The sequence below is a fragment of the Seriola lalandi genome, unplaced genomic scaffold, assembly GCF_002814215.2.
Source record: "Seriola lalandi dorsalis isolate HSWRI2012SDOR001 ecotype SW California unplaced genomic scaffold, Sedor1 jcf7180002054972, whole genome shotgun sequence".
In the NCBI taxonomy this organism is placed as follows: Eukaryota; Metazoa; Chordata; class Actinopteri; order Carangiformes; family Carangidae; genus Seriola; species Seriola lalandi.
The window spans coordinates 5,455,814-5,482,203 of NW_019525660.1; the positions used below are offsets into that span (position 1 = coordinate 5,455,814).

Sequence of the window (26,390 nt, forward strand, 5' to 3'; positions counted from 1 at the left end):
GGACAGGGTAGCTTGGAAAAGTCCTCACGTTCACGTCTCTCACAATTCCTCGGTGGTCAGGATTTACACTTACAACTCTGCCCAGATTGTATTGGCCTCTCAAGGCATTTTGTTCCGCCAGCCACACTACATCTCCCACCATGACATTTCGCTGCTTAGTGTGCCATTTACTCCTGATGAACAGATTGGGACCAGCCAGCTCACTCCACTTCTTCCAGAATCTACTGACTTCACACTGGATACTTTGAAGTCTTTTGTATGAGTAGCCCTCAAACTGATAGTCTCCTGGATCCCCTTTTGGGCTGGTTCAACCAAGCAAGAGAGAATTGGGGCTGATGTACTCCACATAGTCTGCACAACTTTGAACTCTGGCATCTATCGGTCGCTCAATTACCAGGTTTGCAGCCATAAAGAGGAATGTCTTCTCCCCATGTAAAGACTTCCTCTCCACCAAGGTTATTTAGGGCTCTTTTTACTAACCGGACTGCTGCTTCTGCTGCTCCGTTCCTGTGGAGGGAGTCTGCTGGGTGAATCTTCCAACACGACTCTGTTCCATTCTTTGCAGCTTCATGCTCAACTTCAGCTCTGTTTAGTTTACTTAAGAAACTCTGAAGCTCCTTCAATGCAGGTTTGGAACCTACAAAATTTGTCCCAGCATCAGACCACAGTTTTTCCTAGGATGTCCTCTGAGGGATGTGAATCTTTGATAGGCCAGGAGAAACCCTTTGGATGACTGGTCGCTGACAATATCAGTGTGAACCGCTCGTGAAGCCATGCAGCAGAATACAATGCCCCAGACCTTTAATTTTGTCCTCTTTTTCACCTCATCTTTGACTTCATATGGTCCAAACAAATCAACAGTTGTGAATTCAAAGGGCTTTGAAGGACTTTGTCTTTCAGATGGCAGCTCACTCATGACCTGTTGGCATCGTTTGGCTCTGATCTTCCTGCAAATAAGACAGCTGTCAACTACCTTCTTTGCCAGTCTTCGACCTCTAATCACCCAGGCCTTCTTTCTCATTCTGAGGAGTGTACCTGCCACACTGTCATGGTTTGCATTGTGGGCCTCTTGTGCTATTAATATGCTTATCCTTGCTTCATATGGTATTATGGGAACTGCAGACTTGTCTTCAGCAAATGCTTGACTTCTACCTCCACAGACTAGCAATCCAGAGTCTTTATCTTTGAATACCACCAGCCTGTTAAGAGTTGTAGCTTGAAAACTTTCCCTGCTTGGGCTTCAAGAAAGAGATGTTTGAGTGCATTTTCCCGTTCCTTCGCTGTGAGCCTTGGTGCTTTCAATTGCTCTCCACTTTTCTGTTTAATCTCCAGCCACATTTTAACAGCTTGCAGAACAGCTTGTTCAAACTGCTGACCCTCCCCGCCTCCACAAGGCTTTTCTGTGCAGACTCATCACCTCGGCCAACTGTGGGGATAGTGTGGGGTTTCTCTATGGTGGGACCTTTAAACTGTGAAAGCCTTCCTCTGTAGCTTGTTCACATTCTCTCTGGCATGAGCAACAACTTCCCCAGCTGACTTCTTGGGCCATGTCTCAACTGGCCACCTCAAAAATTCTGGTCCATTCTGCCACAAAGATCCTTCACTTAGTTCTTTTGCTGTGCCTCCTCTTGTGACTATATCAGCGATGTTCAAGTCTCCAGGAATCCACCACCAGTCCTCAACAGGTCCAGCCCTTTGGATTTCACCGACACGGTTTGCAAAGAAGGTTTGATATCCATAGCTGTCCCTTTGGATGGCGCCCAGGACTGTCTGACTGTCCACCAAATGGAACCATTTCTCCACTTCCAATCTTCCGTGTTTCTCAAAGTACTTTCTGAGCCTGGCTGCAAAGACTGCTCCACAAATCTCAGCTTTTACTGCCTCTCCTTTTTGGTCCAGTGGGGTGAGTTTGGCTTTAGCTTCCACAAAGCGGACATCAACTCCCCACTCTGTGTTCTACCTCAGGTACATCACTGCTCCATAGGTTATATCACTCCCATCTGAGAAAGTGATGCCCTATGGCTTTCCTCTCCAGCCAGCTGGTGTGATGCTTCTCTGGAACTTGATTTGCCCAATCTCAACATATTCCTCAAACAGTTTAATGGCTTCCTCTCTAAGACCTTCTGACAGTGGCTCCCAGGACTCCCGAGTCATCTTCCCACCTCCAACCTCTTGGAAAGCTGTCCTTACGAGGATTGCCCCCTTCTGTTTAACAGGTGTCACCAGACCAAGTGGGTCATAGAGTCCAGCTACCTGACTTAGCAGTTCTCTCCTACTCAGAGGATCAGGTGTTCCCCGTCTTACTTCCTCCTTGGTGAGATTTTCACCCAGCCTAATCTTTCTCTTTCTCTTGGAGAAGTTGACTGATGTCAGCATGTAAAGCTTGTCCTCTTCCAATTGATACCCAATGCCCAGGGCTTTGTTGTCTTCATCCCTCATTTGGTTAGGAAGAATGATTGTTTTGTGTTGTGTTGCCGCCATTTGCTTCTTTGGGATTTCCTCCACAGTTCTCCACCTCCCACTTTGGCCTGACCACATCCAGGGCTTAAGGAAAAAGCCGCCTGCTTTCAAGATGTTCTCCACTCCTCGTGTGATCTTTACCAACTCCTCCAAACTGTTGTGAGATGTGAGAATGTCGTCAACATAACTGTCCTCTTCCAAAACTCTGCGCTCCTCCTCCAGGTGAGTAAAGATGGGTAGCCTGGCCGTCTCACGCATAGCAAGCTGTGCAATGCATCCAACTGGCCTGTCACCTATGTTGACTCTCGTGATGGCGTACTCTTTTATGTCCTCATCTGGCTTGTCCCTCCACAGGAATCTGTGGAGATGCACTTCACGTTCCTCCAGCCAAACCGAATTATACATCTTTTTGATGTCACCAAGGGCTGCATACACACCTTTTCTGAACTTCAGGAGGACAGCTCTTATTGGGTTTAGAACATCTGGTCCTTTTAAGAGAATGTCGTTCATGCTCAGCCCCTTGAACCTCTGGCTGCTGTTCCACACCAACCGCACTGGAGTCGTCACTGAGTGAGGATTCAGCGCCACCAGGTGGCTCACGTACCAGACAGGGCCATTCCAGTTTCCTTTAATTTCCTCAGTGAGTTCCATGGCAGCACGGCGTTCAACCATCTCATGGACTTGGGCGGTATATGCAGCTTTCCACTCAGGCTCTCTCTCCAACTGCCTCTCTGTTTTTAGGAATGTGGCTTCCACTGCACTCTTTTTGTTGGGGAGAGAGGTAGGATCTTCAATCCATGGATATTTAGCATCCCAATGTGGTGAGTTCACGTGTGTATCCTCCTTCGTGATGTAAGTGAGACCCTTTTTTATGATTTAAAGCTCCTTTTCCTCTGCCAGAGTCATTTCCTTCCCTCCGGGCTGGCAATTTCCACATCTGCATCCTCCACACTTTGGTTCACATGCTGCTCCAATGCTCTCCCATCTCCACCACTCCAAAAACTCACGGTTTGTGGCTGCTGTGAACTTTGCATGGACAAGGTGCTCGTTTTTCAGATTGGAACTCTCAGTTTCTGATCTGTCTCTGATTATCTCCTCATACTTGACAGCAGCTGTTCTCATAGACCGCGCAAAGTGGGTTTTTGACTCATGTGTTGCTACCTCCACTTCCTCGAAAAGATCGGGATGTGCTCCTCCGACTGTCTTCCCTAGTGGACTCTCCCACAAGATGAGGTCTCCAACCACTCTCTTCCTTTGAGGAGCAAGCCTTCCCTCTCTGTGGCTGATGAGAAGCTCCACTTCCTCAGGCCTCCTTAGTTCCTCCAGCTCAACCTCCGGGAAAAATTCTTTCAGTCTTTCAGGTTCAATTGCCTTGTGCACTTTGGCGATTTCATCTAGCCCATAGCAGAGCATTTCATGGGCTTTCCCCTTGCCTGTGGGTGTCCTCACCCTGACCTTCAGAAGGTACCTCCTCGTGTTTACTCTCATAGTCATTCCACCGACACCATACAAAACTAAGGTCACATCCTTGCTCCACAACCTTAGCCTGTCAGCAGCCTTATGGGTAATGTAGTTTGTATCAGATGCCAGATCTATCAGGGTCCCCACCTTCTGTCCTGCATTGGCAGTGACTTCCATCAGCATCAGGATGACAGGAAGTCCGCAGAGCCCATCTCTCATCAAAAGCTCTGACTGCTTCTTGTTTGTGTTAGCTGTCCGTGCAACATTGTTGGTAAATGCATTTCTACATCTCTCTGCCATCTCAGGTGAAAGTTCAGACAGAAAATTTTGCTCCTCAGTCAGCTTGCTTTTCCCAACACTGCCTTTCGCGCTGTCTTCACTACTGAATTTATTGCTGTTTCCAGCCGGGCAGAGGAAGTAATGGTGATCAGGGGTATCATCTTTGTTGCAGGCTTTATTTCTGCACAGGTAGATTTCTTTGCAGAAACCATCATCATCATGCAGTCCAAGACATTTCCTACATGCTCCAAGCTTCTTCACAGCAGCTTTCCTGTCATGGTATTTCATTCCTCTAAACTTTTTACAGAAGAAAATTTTGTCATGATGTCTTCCATCCCCACAGACACAACATATGTCCTCCATGCCTTTCCTTGCCATCTTGGTGGAAGCATATCTTCTCTCAACTTTCTTCCCGTGACAATGCTCTGGTTTCTCTATTTTCTCCACAGTTTTGAGTTGCTCAAGTCTCTCGAAGACCCCTTCCTGCTTCTTCAGGAACTTCAGGAGCATATCAAAGTGCTTGTCTGGGGTGACATTATTGCTTTGCTCTAGCATGAAGATTAACCAGTCTCTTTTTACAAAATCAGGCATCTTGCTCTCTATTGCCTTGATGACCAATGGGTTCTTCAATGCACCTGAATTTCCCAGCTCCGTCAGATCTGCCACAGCCTTCTCCACAGTCTGGATAACATCAATTACCTTTCTTGGCTGATTTCCTTTCACAGGAGGCATTTTCTCCAATTCTTCTAAAATCTCTGTGACAATTGCTGACTTATTGCCATAACTATTCTCCATGACTCTGAAGATTTCCTCAGCAGTGTTGTAGGTTGACAGTCTGAAATCCTTAATTATCCTGTCTTCAATGCTGTTAAGAAGTTGGATTTTCTTGACCTCAGCTGATCCAGATGGTTCTCCTTGTCTTTGAAGGTTCTCCCAATCCTTCCTCCATCTGTGATAATATCTCTAGTCTCAACTGAAGATAGGAAGAGCTGTTGGTTTAATCCTTACCACAGGCGCTGTAGGTACTGGTGCTCCAGCCATCACATTTGCAGGTTGCGCAACCTTTAATTCCTCAGCAGCTCTCCGTGCAGTGACAAACTCGGCGGTCCTCAGCTCCAATCTGCCGCTGGTTTCTTTGAGATATCTGACCCGGCTAACAAGGTGTCGTTTCTCCTTCCCAGGCATCCATCGCTCCCACGCTGACATGATCTTGATGACCTCCTTCATCCTCTTCCCCAAGAGACTTAGATGTACCTCATATCCCTCAAGGTGAGTACTTTCCACCAGTAAGTTTCCTGCTGCCTCAGCACTCTTCTCTGCCACAAGGATTGCATCCATAATTTCCTCTTGACCATACTTTGACCACAGATTCTCCTGGATAATGTGGCTCACCTCTTTAAACCTTGCTTCCGCTTCATCTGCAGTCTTTGTTATGTCACTTTCCAGCTTCTCCTCAAGGCCCGCCTCTTCCTCTTCTTCCTCTTTTGTTATCGCAGCCAATAATCCACTCCTGTATTCATCATTTGTTTCAAATACATTCTTTAAACAGCCTGAGAGCCTCTCAAACTCCTCACGCAGCTCTTCTACTACCATGTTGTCTGCTCCTTTACTGATGGCATTGGCTTGCCTGGTGAAGCTGCTCTTCTCAGTGGTCCTCTCCATTTTGAGCTGTTTGACCGTCTTCCCCAGAACCTTTTCTGCCATCTTGACTCATTCACAGCCTCCCTTGCGTCTACAGCTTTCCCCTGGACCTTAAAGCCGTTAATCTCCTCGTCCAGGCTGTCCGCGTGGTTTTCAACTGTCGAGTTATTTAATTCAAAACTGCCTGAACTCGACCAGGGGTTGCACAGAGGACGCAGGAGTCAACTCATTCCACTTTTCCTTTTTTATTTGATTTCTCAGAATCAAAATCAGTTGATCATTAGATAGTAGAAGTAGGTAGTAGTTAGTGAATAGATAGCTAGGTTGAAAACCAATGGCGTCTCTGTGCTTCTGCTCCCACATCACACCCAGGGCAGACAAAGGGCTGCCCAGGTGCTCCCTACAGGTTAATCAAGCTGCTGCTGCTTACTCTATGTCTGAAAAGGTGATCACTCAGACCCCCTACTGCCCTCTCAGGCAGATATCCTAAATACACTACCAAACACCAAATCAAACCAAAAAAAAAATATATAGAAAAAGCATAAAAGAGAACATAATGTGACTCAACAAACATAACACCTGAACCATGGTCGGATTGCTGACATGTTGTATTTATTATGATCATATTTCTCCTCCTCCCCGTCTCGTTTCTTTTCCTCCTCTCTTCTCCTCCTTGTCTCCTCTTCTTCTCCCCTCTCCTCTCTTTTCCTTCCAACTTCTCCTTGTCTCCTCTTCCCCTCCTTCCCTCTCCTTCTTCTCTCTTTGCTTTCTGTCTTCTCCTTGTTGTCTCCCATTTTCTTTGCCTTCTCTCTTCTCCTCCCCTCTCCTTCTCCTCTCTTTTCCCTCTCTCTTCTCCTCCTTGTCTCTTCTTGTTCTCCCCTCCCCATCTCTCTTTGCCTTCTCCTAGATTTAGTGTACTAAAAAAGAGAGATTTTTTCAACTGTTAGTACAACCATAACACCTGAACCATGGTTGGATTGCTGACATGTATTTATTATCACCTTAATTTTAAGTTAAATTAATGCAAAATGTTGATTTGAGAACAATTAAATTAAGTACATGTGACTTAAATCAATTGTGTTAATCTAACTTATTAACTTAATTTCAAAGAACTTAATTCATTTTGGTGTTACCAATTGAAACAATTCAATTAAGTTGGTTCAACTATTTTCGTGCCGTTTTAGTCTCAATTTATTAACTTTAATCTTGAACTTTGATTAACAAATAGCTTACTAACTATAACCAAATTACCAAATCAACAGTAAGTTAAAGTTGAAGGATTGGAATTCTACAAAGTAGAGGTTGGCAATATTCACGCTTGTGCAACATTAAACACACCAGTAGTTATACTTAAAGGCATTTATTTACAATGGAGCAGAGTAAAACACAATGTCTAATCTAGTATATACAGGTGTGTGTGTGTGTGTGTGTGTGTGTGTGTGTGTGTGTAGGGGTATGTGTGTGTCTGTGGGGACACAAACAAAGGCAAGATGGCCGATAAAAAGTGGTCACTGTGACCACATGACCTGAACAAAGAAACTACTCAAAATGGCTGCTGAGACCACCTGGTGTGTTTGGGAGGGACGGTGTGAGTGTCTTTGTTAGCCTAGCTCATGTAATCTAAAGGTACCAGGTTAGAGGGAGGAGGTTAGCTTCATGCAGGCTCTAGAACTGAGATGTACTACTATGTGTGTGAACATACGAGTACCCGATTAACTGTATGACTGACCACAACCTAAGCAAACATTACAACAACAAGACATCAATCAACAAGTATATTAACAAAGTTAAGACTTCTCCTGCTTATATATGCTGTGCTGTGCTATGCTGTGCTGGGAAAGGTTAGGCCCAGTCAGTTAACGTTACCCAGTCCTTGGAACAAACAAAGAGGTCCTTTCCAGTGTTGTTGTAAAGTCCTGTGAGTTGGGAGGCTTCCTGGTGGAGTAAAGTCCTGTCTGGCTGTGTTGCTTTGCTGTTATCTCCTTTGTTCTCCTCACAGAGTTAGCTGTTCCATGCTAACTCTGCTATGACTCCTGTTACTTGGAAAATCAGCTGGCCTTCTGTCGTAGCTGCTGATTCTGAAGAGAACTTGGTTCACTCTGAGTTAATCCGAAGCAGGTCGCTGCTGTTGAGGAGAAGAGCGTTTGCAGGCTGCTGTGAGCAGGCCAGCAAGAGAGCTGGTTTCTCAGGTAGCAGAGCTGACCTGGGCTGGGGCCCTGTTGCCCTTTGAGGAGCCGAGAGGAGAGAGCAGAGGCTACTCTCCAGAGCAAGCTAAGAAGAGAAGAGAGAGAGAAGAGAAGAAAAAGATCTGGTTTTGTTTGATGACACCCTTGGGGTTCACATGTCACACGCTGACCCACACTGGCTGGCCAGTAAGGTCCGTGGGGGGAAGGGTCGTCCCCAGGTGTGAACAGTGAGGAACTGTGGAGTGTGAGTTCCTTTGTCCAGTGGAGCAAAGAAACATCTGGTCTCTTGAATGATGAGTCCCAACAACATCCCTTCATTTTGTTTTCTACTGTGCAACAATTGTGTTTCTTTGTGTGTGTTGTTGTTTCGTCATCCTCTCTGACGAAACAACAATGACATGGACAACTGAATGGACAATTTTTCCAGGTAAAGGTTTTTTTTATTGAGTTTTTCTTTTTCCAGTTTGAGGGTGTAAGAATAGAGAGGTTGTAATGCTGTAAGCCCTTTGAAGCAAATCTGTGATTTTGGGCTATTTGAATCATTTTGATATTGTTTGACCTTCTCTGGTCTGCAATAACCCATGAACTGTGATTTATTGAATTTCAAATGAGGTATTAATGAATTCTTGAATGGAGACAGAGGAGTTCTGTCTGATTTGGAGGTTTGTACCTTATTTTGTGATGCAGATGACAGAAATCGAATCAGAACCTGTATGAATGTAGAAGCCTAATTCCTGAAGCACAATATGTAAGACTGTGAGATGAAGATGAGATGAAATTTTAATGACTCCCATTTGAAAACTGGGTCATTGCTGCTGTAAGATTTGGGTGTGGATACTGTGAGTAAAACTTTTGACAGAAGATGGCAAGGATAAAGACATCTTCCTATCAGTTGTAGAGAAATCTTTCTTCTCTTCCGACAGATGTTTGCTTTCTCCAAAGCATTAACACATTCATGTGACAGTAGGCACTCTGCTGAGAACATATCTTGGTTGTGGAAGCTTTAGTTGCTGTCGGTTCTTAGAAGGAGAAATTCTCTGTTGCATCAGCAGCTACTCACTTGACTCAGACACTCAGGTGTCATATGCATCCAGACCACTCACTGTCTGTCAGCTCCTCCTGCAGGTGTGGCAGCTCAAGCATTTGTCCATAGTACATTCAGTAAACTTCACTTCAAACAGCAGTTGTCCATGTAGTTGCTTTCATGTGGAAAACACCATAATAATAATAATAATAATAATAATAATGGGCTGAAGCTGTTATTTGCATTTGCATTCTTCTTACACTTTTTATCATTTATCAGCTGCAAACAAACAACCAGAATAAATCTGACAATAAGTTGATTCACAGTCACTGTTGAGCATCTTCACTGTTTGAACAGCTCTCTTGTCCAGCTATTGTCAGTGTGGAACTAAATTCTCTGAGTTCTCTGAAGAACCTTACAGCACATATTTGTTTACAGACAATTTATTTTATTTCATAACTGTTAACAATTGACAATTAAATCAGATTTATTGAAATAGGCTTTTTTTTTTAAAAATAATGTAGAATATGGCAGATGTAGGGGTGATCTGGCTGTCCTTCTCTGATCATTTTATGAATCATGTGATTCATCATGTGATCACTTGTTGAAGAATGAGGACGTCACTGATAAATGTTGTCTATTTGCTGAAACTCAGACAGTAGTTGTTTTACCCTGAACTTGATGCTTTACAAGGTTGGACCAATATGGAATCTGATCAATACAGGATCTGGTCTCCAAGTAAATTTCCACAGACTGTACTCTTTATTCTGTGTTTTAAGTGTGTAAACTATAAGATGACTCCATGAAGTTTGTCAGTAGGGAAAGTTTTATGTTTTTATGGAGGTGAAAAAGAATTGCAGTGTTTGTAACCTCAGTGGCGTCTCTGGATTCTGGGTGTTGCTTCCTGCTTTTGCCAGTACAAGAGTGGATTCAAAGGAGCCTTTTTCTAAAAACAGAGTTTCCTTCAGCTCCGGCTTCCTGTTTACATCCATTCTCAATCCCCCCACCCCCCAACACCCTCTATCTCTACCTTTAGCTCTCATCTTGTTGATCTTACATAGCTCTGAGCAGCACAATAATTCCTACACACCAATTTAAACCTTTTTATGCAAGTTTGTGTGTGTGTGTGTGTGTATGTGTGTGTGTGTGTGTGTGTGTGTGTGTGTGTGTGTGTGTGTGTGAGAGAGAGAGAGAGAGAGAGAGTGAGTATCAGTGTCATTATGAATTATAATCAACAGGTCAGCAACAGCAGCCTGTGGGCTATTATTCAGTTTCCACATAAAGGCTGCACACAGGCTGTCTGCTCTACACATACAATGTGGTTAATACACAGAATAGGTCATAATAGGACCTTGCAAAGCTCACACACACACACACTTTGTACTAATACAAACTTGCCTATCTTTCCCCTGACTAACCACATTGTAGTTCCCATGTTTTTTTTATCATGGAGATCAACCATGTTTCATCACATTACACAGAACAATTAACCTTAACTTTATTCACTAAGAAAAAGTAATTGTAGCTGAAATGCAAACATTTTATCATATGTATGAAAACACAGAAAATAGTGTAGTGGAAGAGAGCTAAATAAAATAATGTGAGGAGTTTTTCTTTATATTTTGCAGGGCCCTTCCTTCTCTGCCATTCCTCCTACAGTTCAGTCTAAAGAAACAAGTTAGTGATGCAATAAAGAAAATGTAAAACACTGTTTTATCCTCAGCTTGTGTTTTTGGTTTCACCTGTTCAGCCCTATCCTTAACTGCGTTGTTACGTAACAAAGACTGAAGAAAGCTTTTTAAGTTAGGTTTTTACAGCTTGAAGCCACAGGCTCCTGTGGTGCGATGGGATTATTTTTCCTGGGTTCAGCGTGACTCATCTGAATCCTTGTCCTATGTCAGAGAGTAGTTCTGTGTCCCTCTTCTGATCCAGTCTGTCCTGGAGCTGGACAAGCCTCCCACTGTGTGATATGAATTAATGGCTCATGTAATATGCTGATATATTAAACTACTGCTTTACATAGTGTAGTGAGCCTATACATCATTATGGGTTTTAAATAGCACGTCACTTTCACACATTTTGCATGTCATGTCTAGTGTTCTGGTTACACTGTAAAAAATCTGTAAGTTAACAGAATTTTTACTGTTTATTTTACAGATTTTTCCTGTATTTTTTAAAATACAGGGAAAATATTAATAAAATTACAAAAACTGACTGTGATTTTACATGTCAAATATAAAATAACATGAAAACACTAATTGTGAATAACCATAAAATTTCAATTTTTTTCAAAGAAAATTCATTTTTTTTCACAAAAAAATATAAAATGAGATAAAATTACTGACAGCAGTAAAATAAGTATGTGTTCTGTAAGATTTGTTTGTTAATTTACAAATATCTTGTGTAATTACAGAAGCTTTCAAAACACATATGTTGAATAAATGTGTTTTTGTCAATGTATAACATGTATAAACACTGGTTAACTGTCAAAATACAATTTTTATCATTGAAAACAGCCATAATTACTGTAATTCACTGTGACAAATGTCAGTAGATTTTATGTTGAAAAACTGAGAAACTATGAAAGTAAAAAACCATAAACTTTAAAAAGGTTAAATACTAATTTTTATAACAGTTAAACACTGTCAATTTATACATCAGTCAAAACTTTTTTCTGGAAAAAAATACATTACTCCACTGTCAAATACTCTTGCACTGTGTTTATAACAGAAATATGCTGTAATTTACATAACAGTCAATACAGTAATTTTTGCATTTACTTTTTGTAAAAAATACAATTTGTCACTGTTAAGTTGACTAACCTTGTGTTGATAACAGATATATGTCGTAATATATAACAGCTTACACTGTAAATTTATTTTTTGGAAAAAATATTCAGTTTGTGGCTGTTGAATGGGGCTACTCTGTTTTGGTCTCTGTCTTGGTTGTTTGGTTCATAGACTGTAACGTTATTGGCCGGTCGGTGGACAGTTTTTTTTTTTCCCCCAACATTTGGCGGCCACAGTTGCTGCTCTGGTTGAAATTTGACATGGAAGTCAATGTTATGGTTGCGGCTATTATTTTTTCTCCTCTTTGAAGTGACATCGCCTGTGTAGTGGCTCTTGAGTGTTTTGAGAAAAACGCTGAGCTAGGACATACTGTATTTCATTCCAAAGTGTCACAGTTACATTAGTTAAGTTATACTATTTGTTTGTTGATGATTACAATGTTATGGCTGTTTGACCATTGTTAAAATATGTATTCCTGTTGCATTGGTGGAAAATCTGTTCAGTCAGTAAAGGCATATGTTGTGCAGTCCAGCAGGTAGCAGTAGTAGCAGTAATATTGAACAAGCTGTGTAAAAAAGGGCTTAAAATTAACACTAGTTAGATGCACGGATTGTGGGTATAGCATTAACCTTAGCCAATCCGCGAATTGGGCAGGTTGGGCCATAAAAATGAACATTCAAATAATGGATGGATGGATGGAATGATATAGGCACTGGGCGTTTATTCGAGACCCAGATTTTATTTAACTACCTGTTCATTTGACTACTTGTTAGGTTATATTGTGGGAATGACCATTGGCGCTTTCATAAAATATTTACACAATGAGATTTCGATAAATAATCATCAGTAATGTCAATATAATGACTACGTTGGTAAAGGCAAATAATAGAACAGCTAGAACAGTCTGTTAAGGTCAGAAAAATGACATCACTTTACTGTAAATGTTAGGTTCAGTGCTGCAACTCAGCCCATCCAACCTGGCGAAACCCTTGATGTCCATATACAGTAACATTTGCTGCTCCCTTGCTGCTCCCTTATGTCAACAGCTACAGAATGGAGGAAGGAGGACAGGAAGAGGTAGTACCTTGGAAACATCTTGACTAATTAAGGACACTTTTATGCCAGTGGAGTTCTGGACTTCTGCCTATGGACTGTAGTAAGCCAGGGTATACCTGGTAATTCTATTCAAGCACGCTGTACAACCCAAACTGCCAGTTCACCTCAGTAATCTTAATCATCAAGATTATCTGTAAGTATCATACTGAGCACTCATGTATTTTTATTTTAAAAAAAAAGAAATCGTGTAATGTTCATAATCTTTTCAGTCATTAAAATATTACATAGAACTTTTGCCTTGTATGTATTTTTCATTGACGTTTTTAGTAGTGTAAGATAGTGTTATTGACTAAAGGTCTTTGGGTTTTTACCAAAATAGGCTAAGATACTGTTAATGAAATACTTTATTAACATTAAAGGTCTGCTAAATACACAAGAAATCTATGTAAAAAAATGTAAAAACTCAATTTATATTTGATATGACCGAAAATTAATAGTAGACTGGTGCAAATTATAAACCCGCTACCTAATTTTTCAGCAGTTTTTCAACATTTTTTGTAAGATAAATCAAATGTTTTTATGCATGGTATATAATTTTATTACATCAAATACAATTTTTTAATTTAAAATTATGTCATAAAAACTAACTAATAACAGTAACTGTCTGCAATTTTAAGCCTTATTATTTGTATTAATTGTATCGACCATATTTATAAGTAATTTAATTGTTTTTACAGGTGATATTCTTTATTATTCTTTAAGCCAAAAAAATATGGAGAATCTCATGTAAAATCAAAGCTATAAACTGTGTGATAAATATGGACATTTACTGTATTTTTATGAGATAGTTATTTTCTATTATTTTACAGTATTTTTCTGGCACCCCAGCTGCTGGAATATAAGTTGTTGTTTTTTTTTACAGTGTAGGGTTAGGTACAACAATGACCTGGTAAGGTTTAGGAAAAGATCATAATTTGGGTGTAATGACTACTCGGTTAACATTATGGGACACACATGGTAGTGGTTAAAAGAAATCTACTTTGCCTGTTGGTTTGAAATAGGAAAATCTATTGGCAGTTTCCTGTGTTAAAGGAAGATGTTTTTTCCTCTATGGTTATGTATAACAATGACCTGGTAAGGTTTAGGAAAAGATCATGATTTGGGTGTAATGACTACTTGGTTAACATTATGGGACACACATGGTAGTGGATAAGAAATCTACTGTGCCTGTTGTTTTGAAATAAGAAAAACCTATTGGCAGTTTCCTGTGTTAAAGGCAGATGTTTTTTCCTCACTCTGTGGTGGAAACTGTTGATGGAAAAGCATACATTTTCTTTAGGGAACCATTATTCCCTGTGAAGAGGAGAATATCAAATATAAAAGCTGTTATGAAGTGGCTACAAACTGATTCCATCTTTTATGAACTCAACAGCTGTTAACAGCTGTTTATGACCTTTAGCCTTGAACCACATGAATAAATGCTGAGAGCTGTTTATGTTTTAAAACCTCAGTGTAAGTTATGCTGTGATTCACCTGAACCATAAAGTTAATCAGTCAGCAAATGGAGTCTACATGTGTAATTGTATCTCAATGGAAGGTGAGGAGTCAGGGAAACTACACATCACTTCAGGTGCAGCTCATCTTATTATTTCCAATAAAAGCTTCATTAAATATCTGTTACCAGGTAACCAGGGTGGTGTTAAAGTGAGATGGTGACTATATGATGCATCAGACCACTTTGTGTGTGTGAGGGTGTGTGTGTGTGTGCACTCTTCAAACAAACAGTAGCTGGGTTTGTCTGGAGAGTGTTTTTACAGTAGCCAGGTTGAAGTGTGTGTAAAACCTCTGCAGTCTCTCTGTAATTTACTAAAGCTTCAATGTATTGTAGAGTTTAACCCCCCGCGTGCACCTGTGGGGCAGATTTGAAAAATATTTTCTCAGTTTGACTGAATAAAGGTACACAGCATCAGACTGTGTAGAGGGCATGTCAACACAGCAAAAAGGGCTGTCTCATTGAAGTGCGACTTTTTCTGAAAATGTGTTTTTGGGATGTCATGATCAGACTGTGACTTAAATGACAGAGCTGTTTTATGGAAATGCGAGAGCAGATGATTACAGCTAAATTGATTCATCCTTAATTAAGAGTGGTGGAAAGTAACTAAGTCCATTTACTCAAGCACTGCACTCAAGTATTTTCAGTTTCTACTTTCTACTGTACTTCCACTCCACTGTATTACAGAGGCAACTAGAAGGGCACTCAGCACATTATCCAGATCAGCACCAGAATTTAATGGGTTCTTCCCTGGATGGCATCCCATCCCTCCAACAAGTTCAATTCAAATTGATTCAGTACTATTTGCATAATCCTGCTGAAAAATAAACAGACAAACAAACAGAAAAGGGGGAACACATAAGCTCCTCAATGGATGTATATGTTGAACTTTTTACTGCACTAAATTTATTTGACAGTTTATATCACTAGTTTTGTTGCAGATTCAAAGTAATAAAGCAAAATATAATAAACAAATAAATAATGATGTATTATTACAGGTAGAGGTAAGATTTTATTCATCCACTGACCAAAGCAGTAAATAAAGTCATTAAAATCAGTTCCATTTTTACCAGATGCAACATGAAAGATGAACACAAAATGCATCAATAATTACAATACAATAATATCATAACATTCTGCACAATGAGTACTTATACTTTTAGGAGGTAAGTATATTTTGATGCTGATACTTTTGTACTTTTACTTAAGTCAAGTGTTGAATGCAGGACTTATTACAGAGTATTTCTGCACTGTAGTATTACCACTTCAAGACTTCTTCTACTGCTGATGAACCTGTCAATCTATGAGATTTCTATGTGTCCGTGGCAGATCTTTCTTTATGCTAAACCAAAGCCCAAACAAATGCTGGAGTGGTAGCGATGAGCCAATGATCTATGAGGACAGATGATGTTGTAGATCATTATGGATGACAGATGTTGGCAGTAAACCATGTCCCCATCTCTTTTTCCATGTACAGCTTAGGTTCTTTGTCTTTCAGTGTCTGAATGCTTCAGGAAAATCTGGTTATGTCCCCATCATCTGCAAGAGAGAAAGACAGAGACTACTCCACAGAGAAAAGAAATAAAGACAAACTCAGCCCTTTTATTTAAGACCAAAGTGTAGCTGTGACTGGTCACAGACTGTAGAGTGAGTTGCTCTCTGATTCTGTTGGACAGCGTCCTCGTCCCTCTGCAGGGACACACTCAGTCTGTGCTGAAGTAAAGCAGACAGTTTAAATACAGTATATCTGAAACTCACTCTGTTCAGTCAAGAATGAAAGGAAATAACCAGTTAAAATATTTTTTTTTAAAAACTGGAGCGGCAATTCAGTATTGCTGGTTCTTTATCTTTTCGGGATGAACATGTCTGTTATGTATTTGACCGCTGAATAACATCTGAATGATAAATGGCTTTAAAGCGTTCATGACAAAGAAATATCTACTTCTGCCTCTGAAGGCAGGAAACACTGAATTATTCAGCAAACTCAGAGTGTAACAAGACTACAGACAGGAAAAATAATGGTTTAAGAAGGGCAGTCTTTACAGACTGTGTACTTTATAACTATTCCCAGTCTCTTCCTACCACCACTGCATATGCTTCTGAGAATGAGGAGCAAAGAGCAGGCTGATAGTTTCCACCTCAGGCCTCAGTGTGTCCACATGATCCAGCTGTTTCAGAGGCAGAGCATCTGTTCTTCAGCAGCCACATTTAGAACAGAGTTTAGAAAGCTCTGAATCACACTTTATCAGCTTTAGATGTGGTAACAGAAGCTTTGTGACTGTACCTGATTGTTGATTTAAGATGCTTATACAGTGCAGCTTAATAGTGTCAGCTCTATAATATGGACTGCATTCATATAGCGTTTTTTCAGCCTTAAAAACCATTTAAAGTGCTTTAAATTATAAAACACATTCACACAGCACTTTTTCTACATATACAGTTCTTTGTCTACCATAAACACTGATGATACATTTGATCAATTAGGGGTTCAGTAGCTTGGACGCTTCTGGAATCGAACCCCCAACCTTCCGATTAGTGCATGACTCATGCTACCTCTTGAGCCATAGCCTCCCACACTATAATAACAGGTATTATTAGTCATCCTCATAGTACAGTAAACTGAAACTGTCTCATTCAAGTTGTGATGACAAACATAATCTCTGGCAGGATCATATTCAGAGGCAACAGTTTATTTTTAGAATGAATGAATGAATGACTGTTTATAAACAGCAGCAGAAACCAGATTATCATCCAGAGTCCGGTCAGTGAAGACAGAGAAGATTCTGACAAGAGAAACAAGAATCTGTAATGAGAACAAATACTATAGTGAACTGTGTCTGAGACTGATGATTCTTCAAGCTTCACCCTTCAATTTCCTCTTCACTTGCCTTAGCAAAGCCTCCATGAATCGTTTACAAGTGGTCCAGAATGCTTCTGCTAAAATTGTGTTTTGACTGTGTCTCCTACATTAATTCTAGTCCAGTATGAGGGGACTGGTCTTTGGTGCAGAAATGATGAGAGAGATGAGGAAAATGAGTCTGACATCAAATCCACACACAATAATTAGTGTACTATAGTTTTAACTGTTTTACTGCAGCTGAATACTGAGTACATTAGTTAGCTGGCTGGTTGCCCAGAGTGAGGTCCTTTCACAGGCTACTGGGATGTATGACTGCTTCACCAGCCTTCAGACTGAGCATTTTTTCATTGCTTTGAGTGCACTTGGTGAGAAGAAGGAGGCACCTCACTCACTAACCTCAGCTCTCAATCTGATTACAACTGCCAGTAAATGAAGGTATTTGCATATATTCAAATGAATTTGGTGCATCAGAAACATTGTGTAAAGATCCTGGCATATCTGTTGGATGGTGTGATGGAACAAGAGTTGGATTGGTGGACATCAGCTGTTAAACTCTAACCACTGGTAGATCTAATAAAAAGAGTTAATTATTTCAAATTTCAGACTGTCTGTGGCAATACAAAGGTAGAATGAGGCACTATTTATAACATAGATCATGACATGTTACAGTCCTGTTGCCATTGTATTTAGATAAACAAGAGCAAACAGCCATCTATCTAAATTCCTCAACGTGTCTCTATATTCCTGCCTCCTAAGCAGCTGCTATACTTGATGTTTAATCTGTGGCTGTGATACTGCCCTTTACTTAAGGATTATAAACACATCCTTTATTCTATAGTGAGTCACACTGAGTACCCAATAGACGCTTGTGATTTTGTGAACACAAAGGCTGCCACTTCATCATCCCTGAGCTTCAGGAATATCATAGCAGCACTTCATGTTTCCAAGAATTCACTTTCTGATGCAAACAGAATGTTTTATCAAGTCTTCAGAGGCTCCTTTAATCTGGTTTATTTACATACTGTGAAGCAGTTTTAAGCCTCTTTTAATAGATTTAAATTTGAAAATGTCTCCGGAGACTGCACACACAGTCTCACACAACATTTACACAAGTGTGAATGCTCACACACTCATTGTAACAATACAGTCTAATGCTCACACACAAGGCTACACTGTGCTGAAATATTTATTTCTGAGGAACCTATGAAATATCTGTACAATAATGTGTATTGGCTGAACAGCAACACTGGACTGTTTCCAGTGACACAAGATGTCAAAGACATCTTTGCCTTTCACATCAAAGATGACCTCAGACACTGCAGACATGTTCAGCATGAAATCCTCTTTATCTTGTGGTGGGAACAGGAAATAACAGTGGAAAAATACAGCTGAGCGCCAGCAGTATACTGTGGTAGGATAAACAGTAAGTTGATTGGCTTTCTCCATCAGACTGAGTAACGACATCTGAGGGCATGACGCAGATTCTCAAAACTGCAGCTGACACACACAGTCATGTTTATGTTTCGTCCAGGCCTTAATGTTCATTCATCATTTTCAAACTCAAATAGTTAGGGCTTAATGGTAAATACACTGGATTTACACTGCTGGAGTTTTTTTCTTTGGATGACAACTTTACACAAAACTCACTCAACAGTTTTTCTTTACCTGTCCTGAAAATATTCTGATTCTGTCGGTTATCTCTAAGTTAATATTTCTGTACCTGCTGTACAGCTTCTCATAGACAGGGCACAGTTTTGTTACAACAGCCAGTTTATTTAATTTGTATGTTTAACATCCCCCCACACAAAACATTTTAGCATCTCATATGAATTCTGACAAAATCCAAAGAGAGAATGAAAGCCAGTGATTCCAGTCCAGGATACTCAGTGGACAGTTTAGAAAGGAACTGGTTTCAGGATTTGCTTTAAATCCCGTCTAATTGGGACAAAAAGTTTAATCTCAATAATGAATAAAATGTAAAGTTAAGTCCTTCTGTAATAAATATTCAGAGAAACATGATTTTGATAACATGTATAAAACACAGCTGGGCTGACACCTACTGACTCCATACATGTTGTAATAATGAGTTTGACATGAGGTGATATAGATCCATGTTAGAGAGACCTTTGATGTTTTCTGGCTGGCAGGAAGTTTGGTAAAAGGGAGGCCAGCACATTGCTGCTCCTCTTCCTTCATTCAGGCTTGTTACTTCACCACACCAGGCACCTTTGATTCTCATCATTTCAGATTTTTTCCCTCTTTCCTTCCTTTAGAAACTCAAAAGACAACTACGTACTCATTTGCACCAACGGCGTCATACTAGAGCGGGACAAACAACAGGCAAAATGGATTCTCGTGGATGGAGTGCACATGAAACACACTGTTTGAAAATTTAAAAAGCTTATACAGATACTGTATATTACAAAATCAAACATCCAAACATCTTGGGCAATTTGGTTTTGCCAAGAACATGGACAGGAATAGACCCAGTCTTTATTGTTTGGATTTCTTCCTCTTCTTTTAATTTTGCATTGCTGCCTCCCACTGGTAAAAAAAAACCCAATATATTTGGTCTTTGAAAACAGAAATGATGTATGTGTATGTTGGAGTATTGAGGGGGGAAATCAGTCACTTGAGTGGTCACTTGAGATATATGGGGAGATGCATGTTAATACCAAGTCTCAAAAGAGAGTTTGTTCCTCTCTGCTCAGTGAGCTTGTAAAGCTCATTCACACAGTCTTGCACCCAATTTAATTGTATGATGTAGTGTACGCTCTAATATTAAGTAGCTGCTGAGCTAACATGGCTAGCATGCTAACAACAGACTGACAGACAATGACAACTGCTAATGAGGCATCTTTTAGAATTGGTGTTAAATTAGTTAAATTCATTGTGTCAGTGTGTGTTCCTTCTGTTATGGTACTTCCTGATCAACCCAAGTGAAAGGCACTCAAAATCTTATTCTCCCCTTACCAATGCGCACACCAACACTGATGACAAACGTCTCCAGACTTGAAGAAAGAATGAGAGTCTCACTGGCAGGTGTCAACACCTGTAGTAATCTACAGCATGTTCAGAGACATTTCACACACAAGATACAGTATGTATCCTAATTTCATAGTTCACATCAACACATCTCTCTGTCTTACTCTCTGCATGACAGTTCCTGAGGACTATGTTTGGCGTTATCTTGTGTTTGGACTGAAGGCATTGTGCAGATTTGTTGTTTATACACACAGATAATGCTGTTTGCTTTGACTGCTGGCTTGCATCCTGCCTGTCACTGACCAAGCTATAGGAGGACCATCAACCCCCATTGATGGTCCTCAGGGGCCCAATACTGTCTGCCCCTGCCCTACAGTGGATTTCCCATGGAGATGGCTAATGTGCACACTTTATTTCATAGATCTCGATGACTAAATAAAAAAGATGACTTTCACATATCAGCTGCTCCTATTAAAGTAGTGAAAACTGTGACTTCCAGTCCATGATTGTTATAAATTAAACAACTTCTGAAACTATGAATGCTCATTTAACCCCTTATCTCTGTGACCCTGTTACACAAAGCTAACATGAACCTTACTTGTTGACACCATGTCAGTGTTTTTCTTCATTAGCATGTAGTTCGTACACTTATGTGTTCCTCACAAGGTACTAGGTTTCCAGTGCAGGAACATTTCCTGGGGAACAGAAACCTAAGGAACTCAGTTCCCCTACCTGCCAGTACACTGGAGGAACCAGTATCTAAATTTAGCAGATAGTTTCTATAGTTTGTGGGCTGCCCAACACCTCTTACTACCAGCCATGTTGTCAGAGAAAATAAAAACATGCAGAAGCAAAACGGGAAGAAACCTTTCACCACAAGGATTAGATTATAGGATTAGGCAAGATTAGAAGGTCCAGTATGTCATACATACGGAGACCAACAGAACATTTAACCCTAACTTCAGTTCCCTGAATACATGCTGTGTATGCGTAGTTACTGGGCTGCTGGTCTACTGGCAGAGTCAGGTGAGAAGCTGACAAGTAACTGATGAAGAAGAGGAGAAATTTCACAGATAACAGTCACAGCCACTGGACAGAAAGCTCCTCCATCAGCAGACAGTAACTCTGTCTTTAGCCCCATGAGCCTTTGCTCCATATCGTTCACACAGGGACATCAGCACAGACTGCCTGGACACAGCTGGACATTGAAGATGTTTCAGTTTAGAGGGTTCCTGCTAAAGTCGATCCTTGTTACTAATTTTTCAAAAATATCATGCCGGATCTGTCCATTACACCCGAGATCAGTGTAGAACGCTGCTCTTTAATCTAGTGATTTAAAACATGGTCCTTCATGTCACTGCAGTCCAGAGCTTTGGGGATTATATGTTGTGAACAGGGAGACATTCAGATAGTTCATGATTCTGTGTTATTATAAGTCCTCAGCTATATAATGTGCTGTGATTTGAAAAGCATTGAGCTTATAATTCAACTCTGACAAAAAGGACTGAATTAATATCCTGAAGTGTCAGGATATTATGTGCTGATCCTAAAGACTAAAAACAGTGTTGTGATATTGAACCATTCATTTACATTTATTTATAACAATAACCATCCACACAACATCATTATCTGGTTTACTGCTCACAGTGGATATCATTGGGATTATTTTGTGACCTTGACAGATGTTATAAACTGATTTGATTGGACATTCAGGATAAGTCCAGAAGGATTTATCAGTCAGGTTCAGACTGAAATGTGTTGAAATACAAAATCAAATTTGGTACTGATATTCGTATTCTGCAGACAAAGACTTCCATCCATCCATTATCTATACCGCTTATCCTTGTAAAGTCGCTTATCCTTGTAAGAACAACAAAGGAGCGACCTCTTCAGCAACATAGAAGCCACACATCCAGACAAGACTTCTTTCCACCAGGATGTAACACAAACTCACTGGACTTTACAAGTAACACTGGAAAGGACCTCTCTTTTTTTCCAAGGACTGTGTAAAGTTGACTGGGAGAACCTAACCCAGCACAACATAGCACAGCATGGCTAAACATCAGAACTATTAACTCTTGTTAATGTATCCACTGAGCTTTGTTGTTGTAATGTTTGCTTCGGCTATTAGTTAGTCATACTGTAAACTTGATACATGCATGTCCACACACATACCTTTAGCATAGCTGAATCAGCCATCTTGCCTTTGTGTCCCCACAGACACACCTACACACACAGACATACACACATAGACAAACCTGTATATACTTAGTAGATTAAACATTGTGTGTTTCACTTTTGCCACATTGTAAATAAATGACTTTAAGTTTATCTGCTGGTGTGCTTAATGTTGCACCAGGAAGAATATTACTCCTGTACTCCTACAAATCCTTCAACTTTTACTTACTGTTGATATGGTCATTTTGGCTGTAGGTATTAAGTTAATAATCAATCAGAGTTCCAAATGAATAATAATTTGTGAGTGAATCAACACTGGCTGTCCTTTTCCTGTTTCAGAATGCTGCCCCTAACGAACTTTAATTTATTTTAAAGTTACAAATTAATTAACCCTAGCCAATAAATTGATACACTATCAATGCCCAACAATTAGCAGGTAGCTCAAAGCACCGCTAAGTATGGGCTTGATTTGTGGTGGGAAAAAGCTGCATTTGTATGGGCCTGATGCCTGAACTACAACACACAAAGAAGTATAACCATCTATTTCCAATTCATAGATTTTTTTCCCAGCTTTTCTCCCTGACCACTTGAAGTGAATTTTGTGGCCTGAGTAAAGTTGTTTTAGCTGGACTATAAAACCACAGCTCTAGTGCAGTCTGGTGTCCAGACTCATCTGTTTCATTTCTTTAACATGCCTGTTCAACCGTGTTTTCCCATCTCAAGCTAATAAATAAAAAGTATTCTTTGCAAAGTAACACAACTTCTTTTTTCACCTTCTCTCTACAGTATTTTGATTATTGTTTTCCTGTGCTTGCCACATGCTTTGTCTTTACCCCCTTTCATCTAGAAGGCAGTGATCTATGAGCCTGTTAACTCTACTGGAATGAGGTTTGAATGAGAGCTTAGTGGTGTGTTAATGATTAATGAGACTTGTGTGAGCAGGCGAATGCCACACATATCTAAACCTTAGAGGTGATTACCAGGTGGAGATTGGTTTTGTGCTGAATCATTAATGGAAACCTTACAGAGTAACCAGCTGTATTGATAGCCACTTCAATGTGGGAGATCATGCTGAGAACTCCTGCTCAAAGTTTATCTGGGAATGAATGATTTAACAGCCCCTTTAGCCTCCTGACATGGGACTGGGTCTGTTGGCTCCTAAATAGAAGTTCTCACCAATGCTTTGTTGCCATCAATATCCTCAACCACTGGGTTCAGAGTCTGAAACTGTGATGATGGTTTCATGCTGTAGGTGGTCCTTCCTTAGTCTTGTCAGGAAATTGTGACATTGAATGGTCTTGAGACTCTGACAGATGTGGAACTGTGGAGCGGCTTACTCTTCCTACCTAATTTCCACTGGTCTAAATTGAGATATGTTTGTAGTGTTTAGTCCTCCTTTAGTTCACAGTTGGCGGCTTTCCTACAACAAGCCCTTGATGACACAATATGTACGTCCAGAGTTTCTAGAGGAACACAATTGACTTCTGATCTAATGTAACTCTTAGCAGGATGACATCATTGTTTCAAAAATAAAAATATAAATTCATGATCTTTACCTACCTGACTTGTTTTTGTGGCTAAACCTCAACTAAACCTTTAACATAGCATTGTCACATCAATAAATGGTTTTATTTTTGAAACAATGATGTCATCCTGCTGAGAATTACATCAGCTAAACCACAATGTTTCCAGAACCATAACACTTTAGTTAAGGTTCTGGAAACATTGTGGTTAAAAGAAATCAATCTAATTCTTGGTTGAAAACAGGAAATTAACAGCTGTCTCTTGTGTTGGAGTCCAGTGATTTATTAACCCATTCAGAGAACTCCTCCTTCTTTGGACACTGTTGCTCTATAACATAACCTGATGTCCTCATTTGAACAAACAAATACATAGTCAGAATTACTATGGCTGCAAGAGGACTTTCTGACTTAAACTGACTTAAACATTTTGAAACTCCTCCTACATTCTTTTCCACAGGGATGAACGGCATTTACCAGTAAACTTCTACTTTTAATGACTTGCCAACTAATTCTGTCTACTGTAAATCAACAACTCATGTTTGAAATATCAAATATTTGTAGTCTTGAATTATTTATTTTGGAAGAAACAGAATAGAGTCAAAATTATTATATGATAGCTTTTATCACATCTTGTTGTAGCGTACATACGTGGCCTGGCATCAGTCACAAGCCATTAAGGAAGTTCATTATAAGGACATGCAGAGTTACGGACCCACAATTGACACTTTGCGACTCTTTCCACCATCAAACTATCAGATTGATAGGAAACAGAGACAAAGGACCCCTCTTCCACAAACAGACCATGCTGTTAGCATGGCCGAACGACACAGAACCAGACCAAAGATCAAAGGGTCAGCTCCAGAGGATCAACCAATGGACACCAGACAACTGGAGAATATAGGCAAAATCTCCAGTTTGTAACAATAAGACTTTGTCTAAAGATATTTGATTGTTTCTTGTATAGGACGAGTAACAACAAAAGGACTGATTAACGCTAAGGTGTGAATCCTGGCCTGTCTGTGCCATGCATGAACACACACACGCACGCAACACACACCAACCTCCCTTCCTCTGCCCCTCTCTAGATAAGAGTCATAAACTACAACCCACATTCCAATCCTGGGTAGTGACCAGCAGAACACTCTTCACAGACACAGATCAAAGGATGAATGTAAAATTAAATATCTAACTGTTCTGTAACTCATGAGATGTTCCTATGCAATAGTTTAATCCCAAACCTCTATCCCATAGAAGGTTTGAAACGTAACATGTAGATTTTAAGACAATGTCTTTCATGTGACCATACTGTCAGCATCCTTCACACAAGGTAACACACACTACATGACATCCAGAATGTGCATATTATTATTATTACAGTCGAAGAACTGCTGTGTAATCTATATGTATAGACCATTAGCTTTGGGAAATGTTTATATTGTTGTTTGATCAATTAACAACTTGTATCCAATCCAATCCAATCCAATCCAGCTTTATTTATAAAGCACTTTAAAAAACAACCAGAAGTTACCAAAGTGCTGTACATGATAAAAATGATAAACACAAGATAAATTAAAATACATAAAACATCAATAAAAACAGATATATAATAAGAGAAAACAATAAAATAACATAAAATAAGATAGAACAATAAAATAAAATCACATCTTACAAGGTGTCAAAGGCCATGGAAAAGAGATGGGTCTTAAGAACAGATTTAAAAACAGACAAGGAAGATGCCTTTCTAATGTGCAGAGACAGATCGTTCCACATTTTAGGGGCTGCCACAGCGAAAGCACGGTCCCCTCTGAGCTTGCGCTTCGTTTTTGGCACCCTCAGGAGCAGCTGATCAACTGACCTGAGAGAGCGGGTGGGTGTATATGGTTGCAGCAATTCAGAGAGGTAGGGAGGGGCGAGACTATTGAGAGATTTAAAAGTAAATAAAAGAATTTTAAAATGAATCCTAAAATGTATGGGCAACCAGTGAAGTGAGGCTAAAATGGGGGAAATGTGGTCATATTTGCGTGTGCCAGTTAAAAGACGTGCAGCAGCATTTTGTACCATCTGGAGACAGTTGATGGAGGACCCACTAACCCCCACATAAAGTGCATTGCAGTAATCCAGCCATGTGGTGACAAAGGCATGGATTACTGTCTCAAAGTGCTGCTTTGAAAGAATTGGCTTTATTTTGGCCAGCTGCCTCAACTGGTAAAAACTTGACCTCACAACTGTCTTGATCTGATTGTCAAGTCTGAGGTCAGAGTCCAACTTAACTCCCAAGTTAGTGACGCTGGATTTTAGGTGTTGAGCCAAGGAACCTAGATCTAGAGGGTCTCGGAGCTGCCACCATAAACAATCACTTCTGTCTTCTTTTCGTTAAAATTTAAAAAATTTAGAGC

The 26,390-nt window shown here is 40.2% G+C and overlaps 1 pseudogene; it reads left to right on the plus strand.

Annotated features, from left to right (window-relative positions):
• LOC147817124 (uncharacterized) overlaps nucleotides 1-26,390 on the plus strand; it is a 189,146-nt pseudogene that overhangs the window by 7,708 nt on the left and 155,048 nt on the right.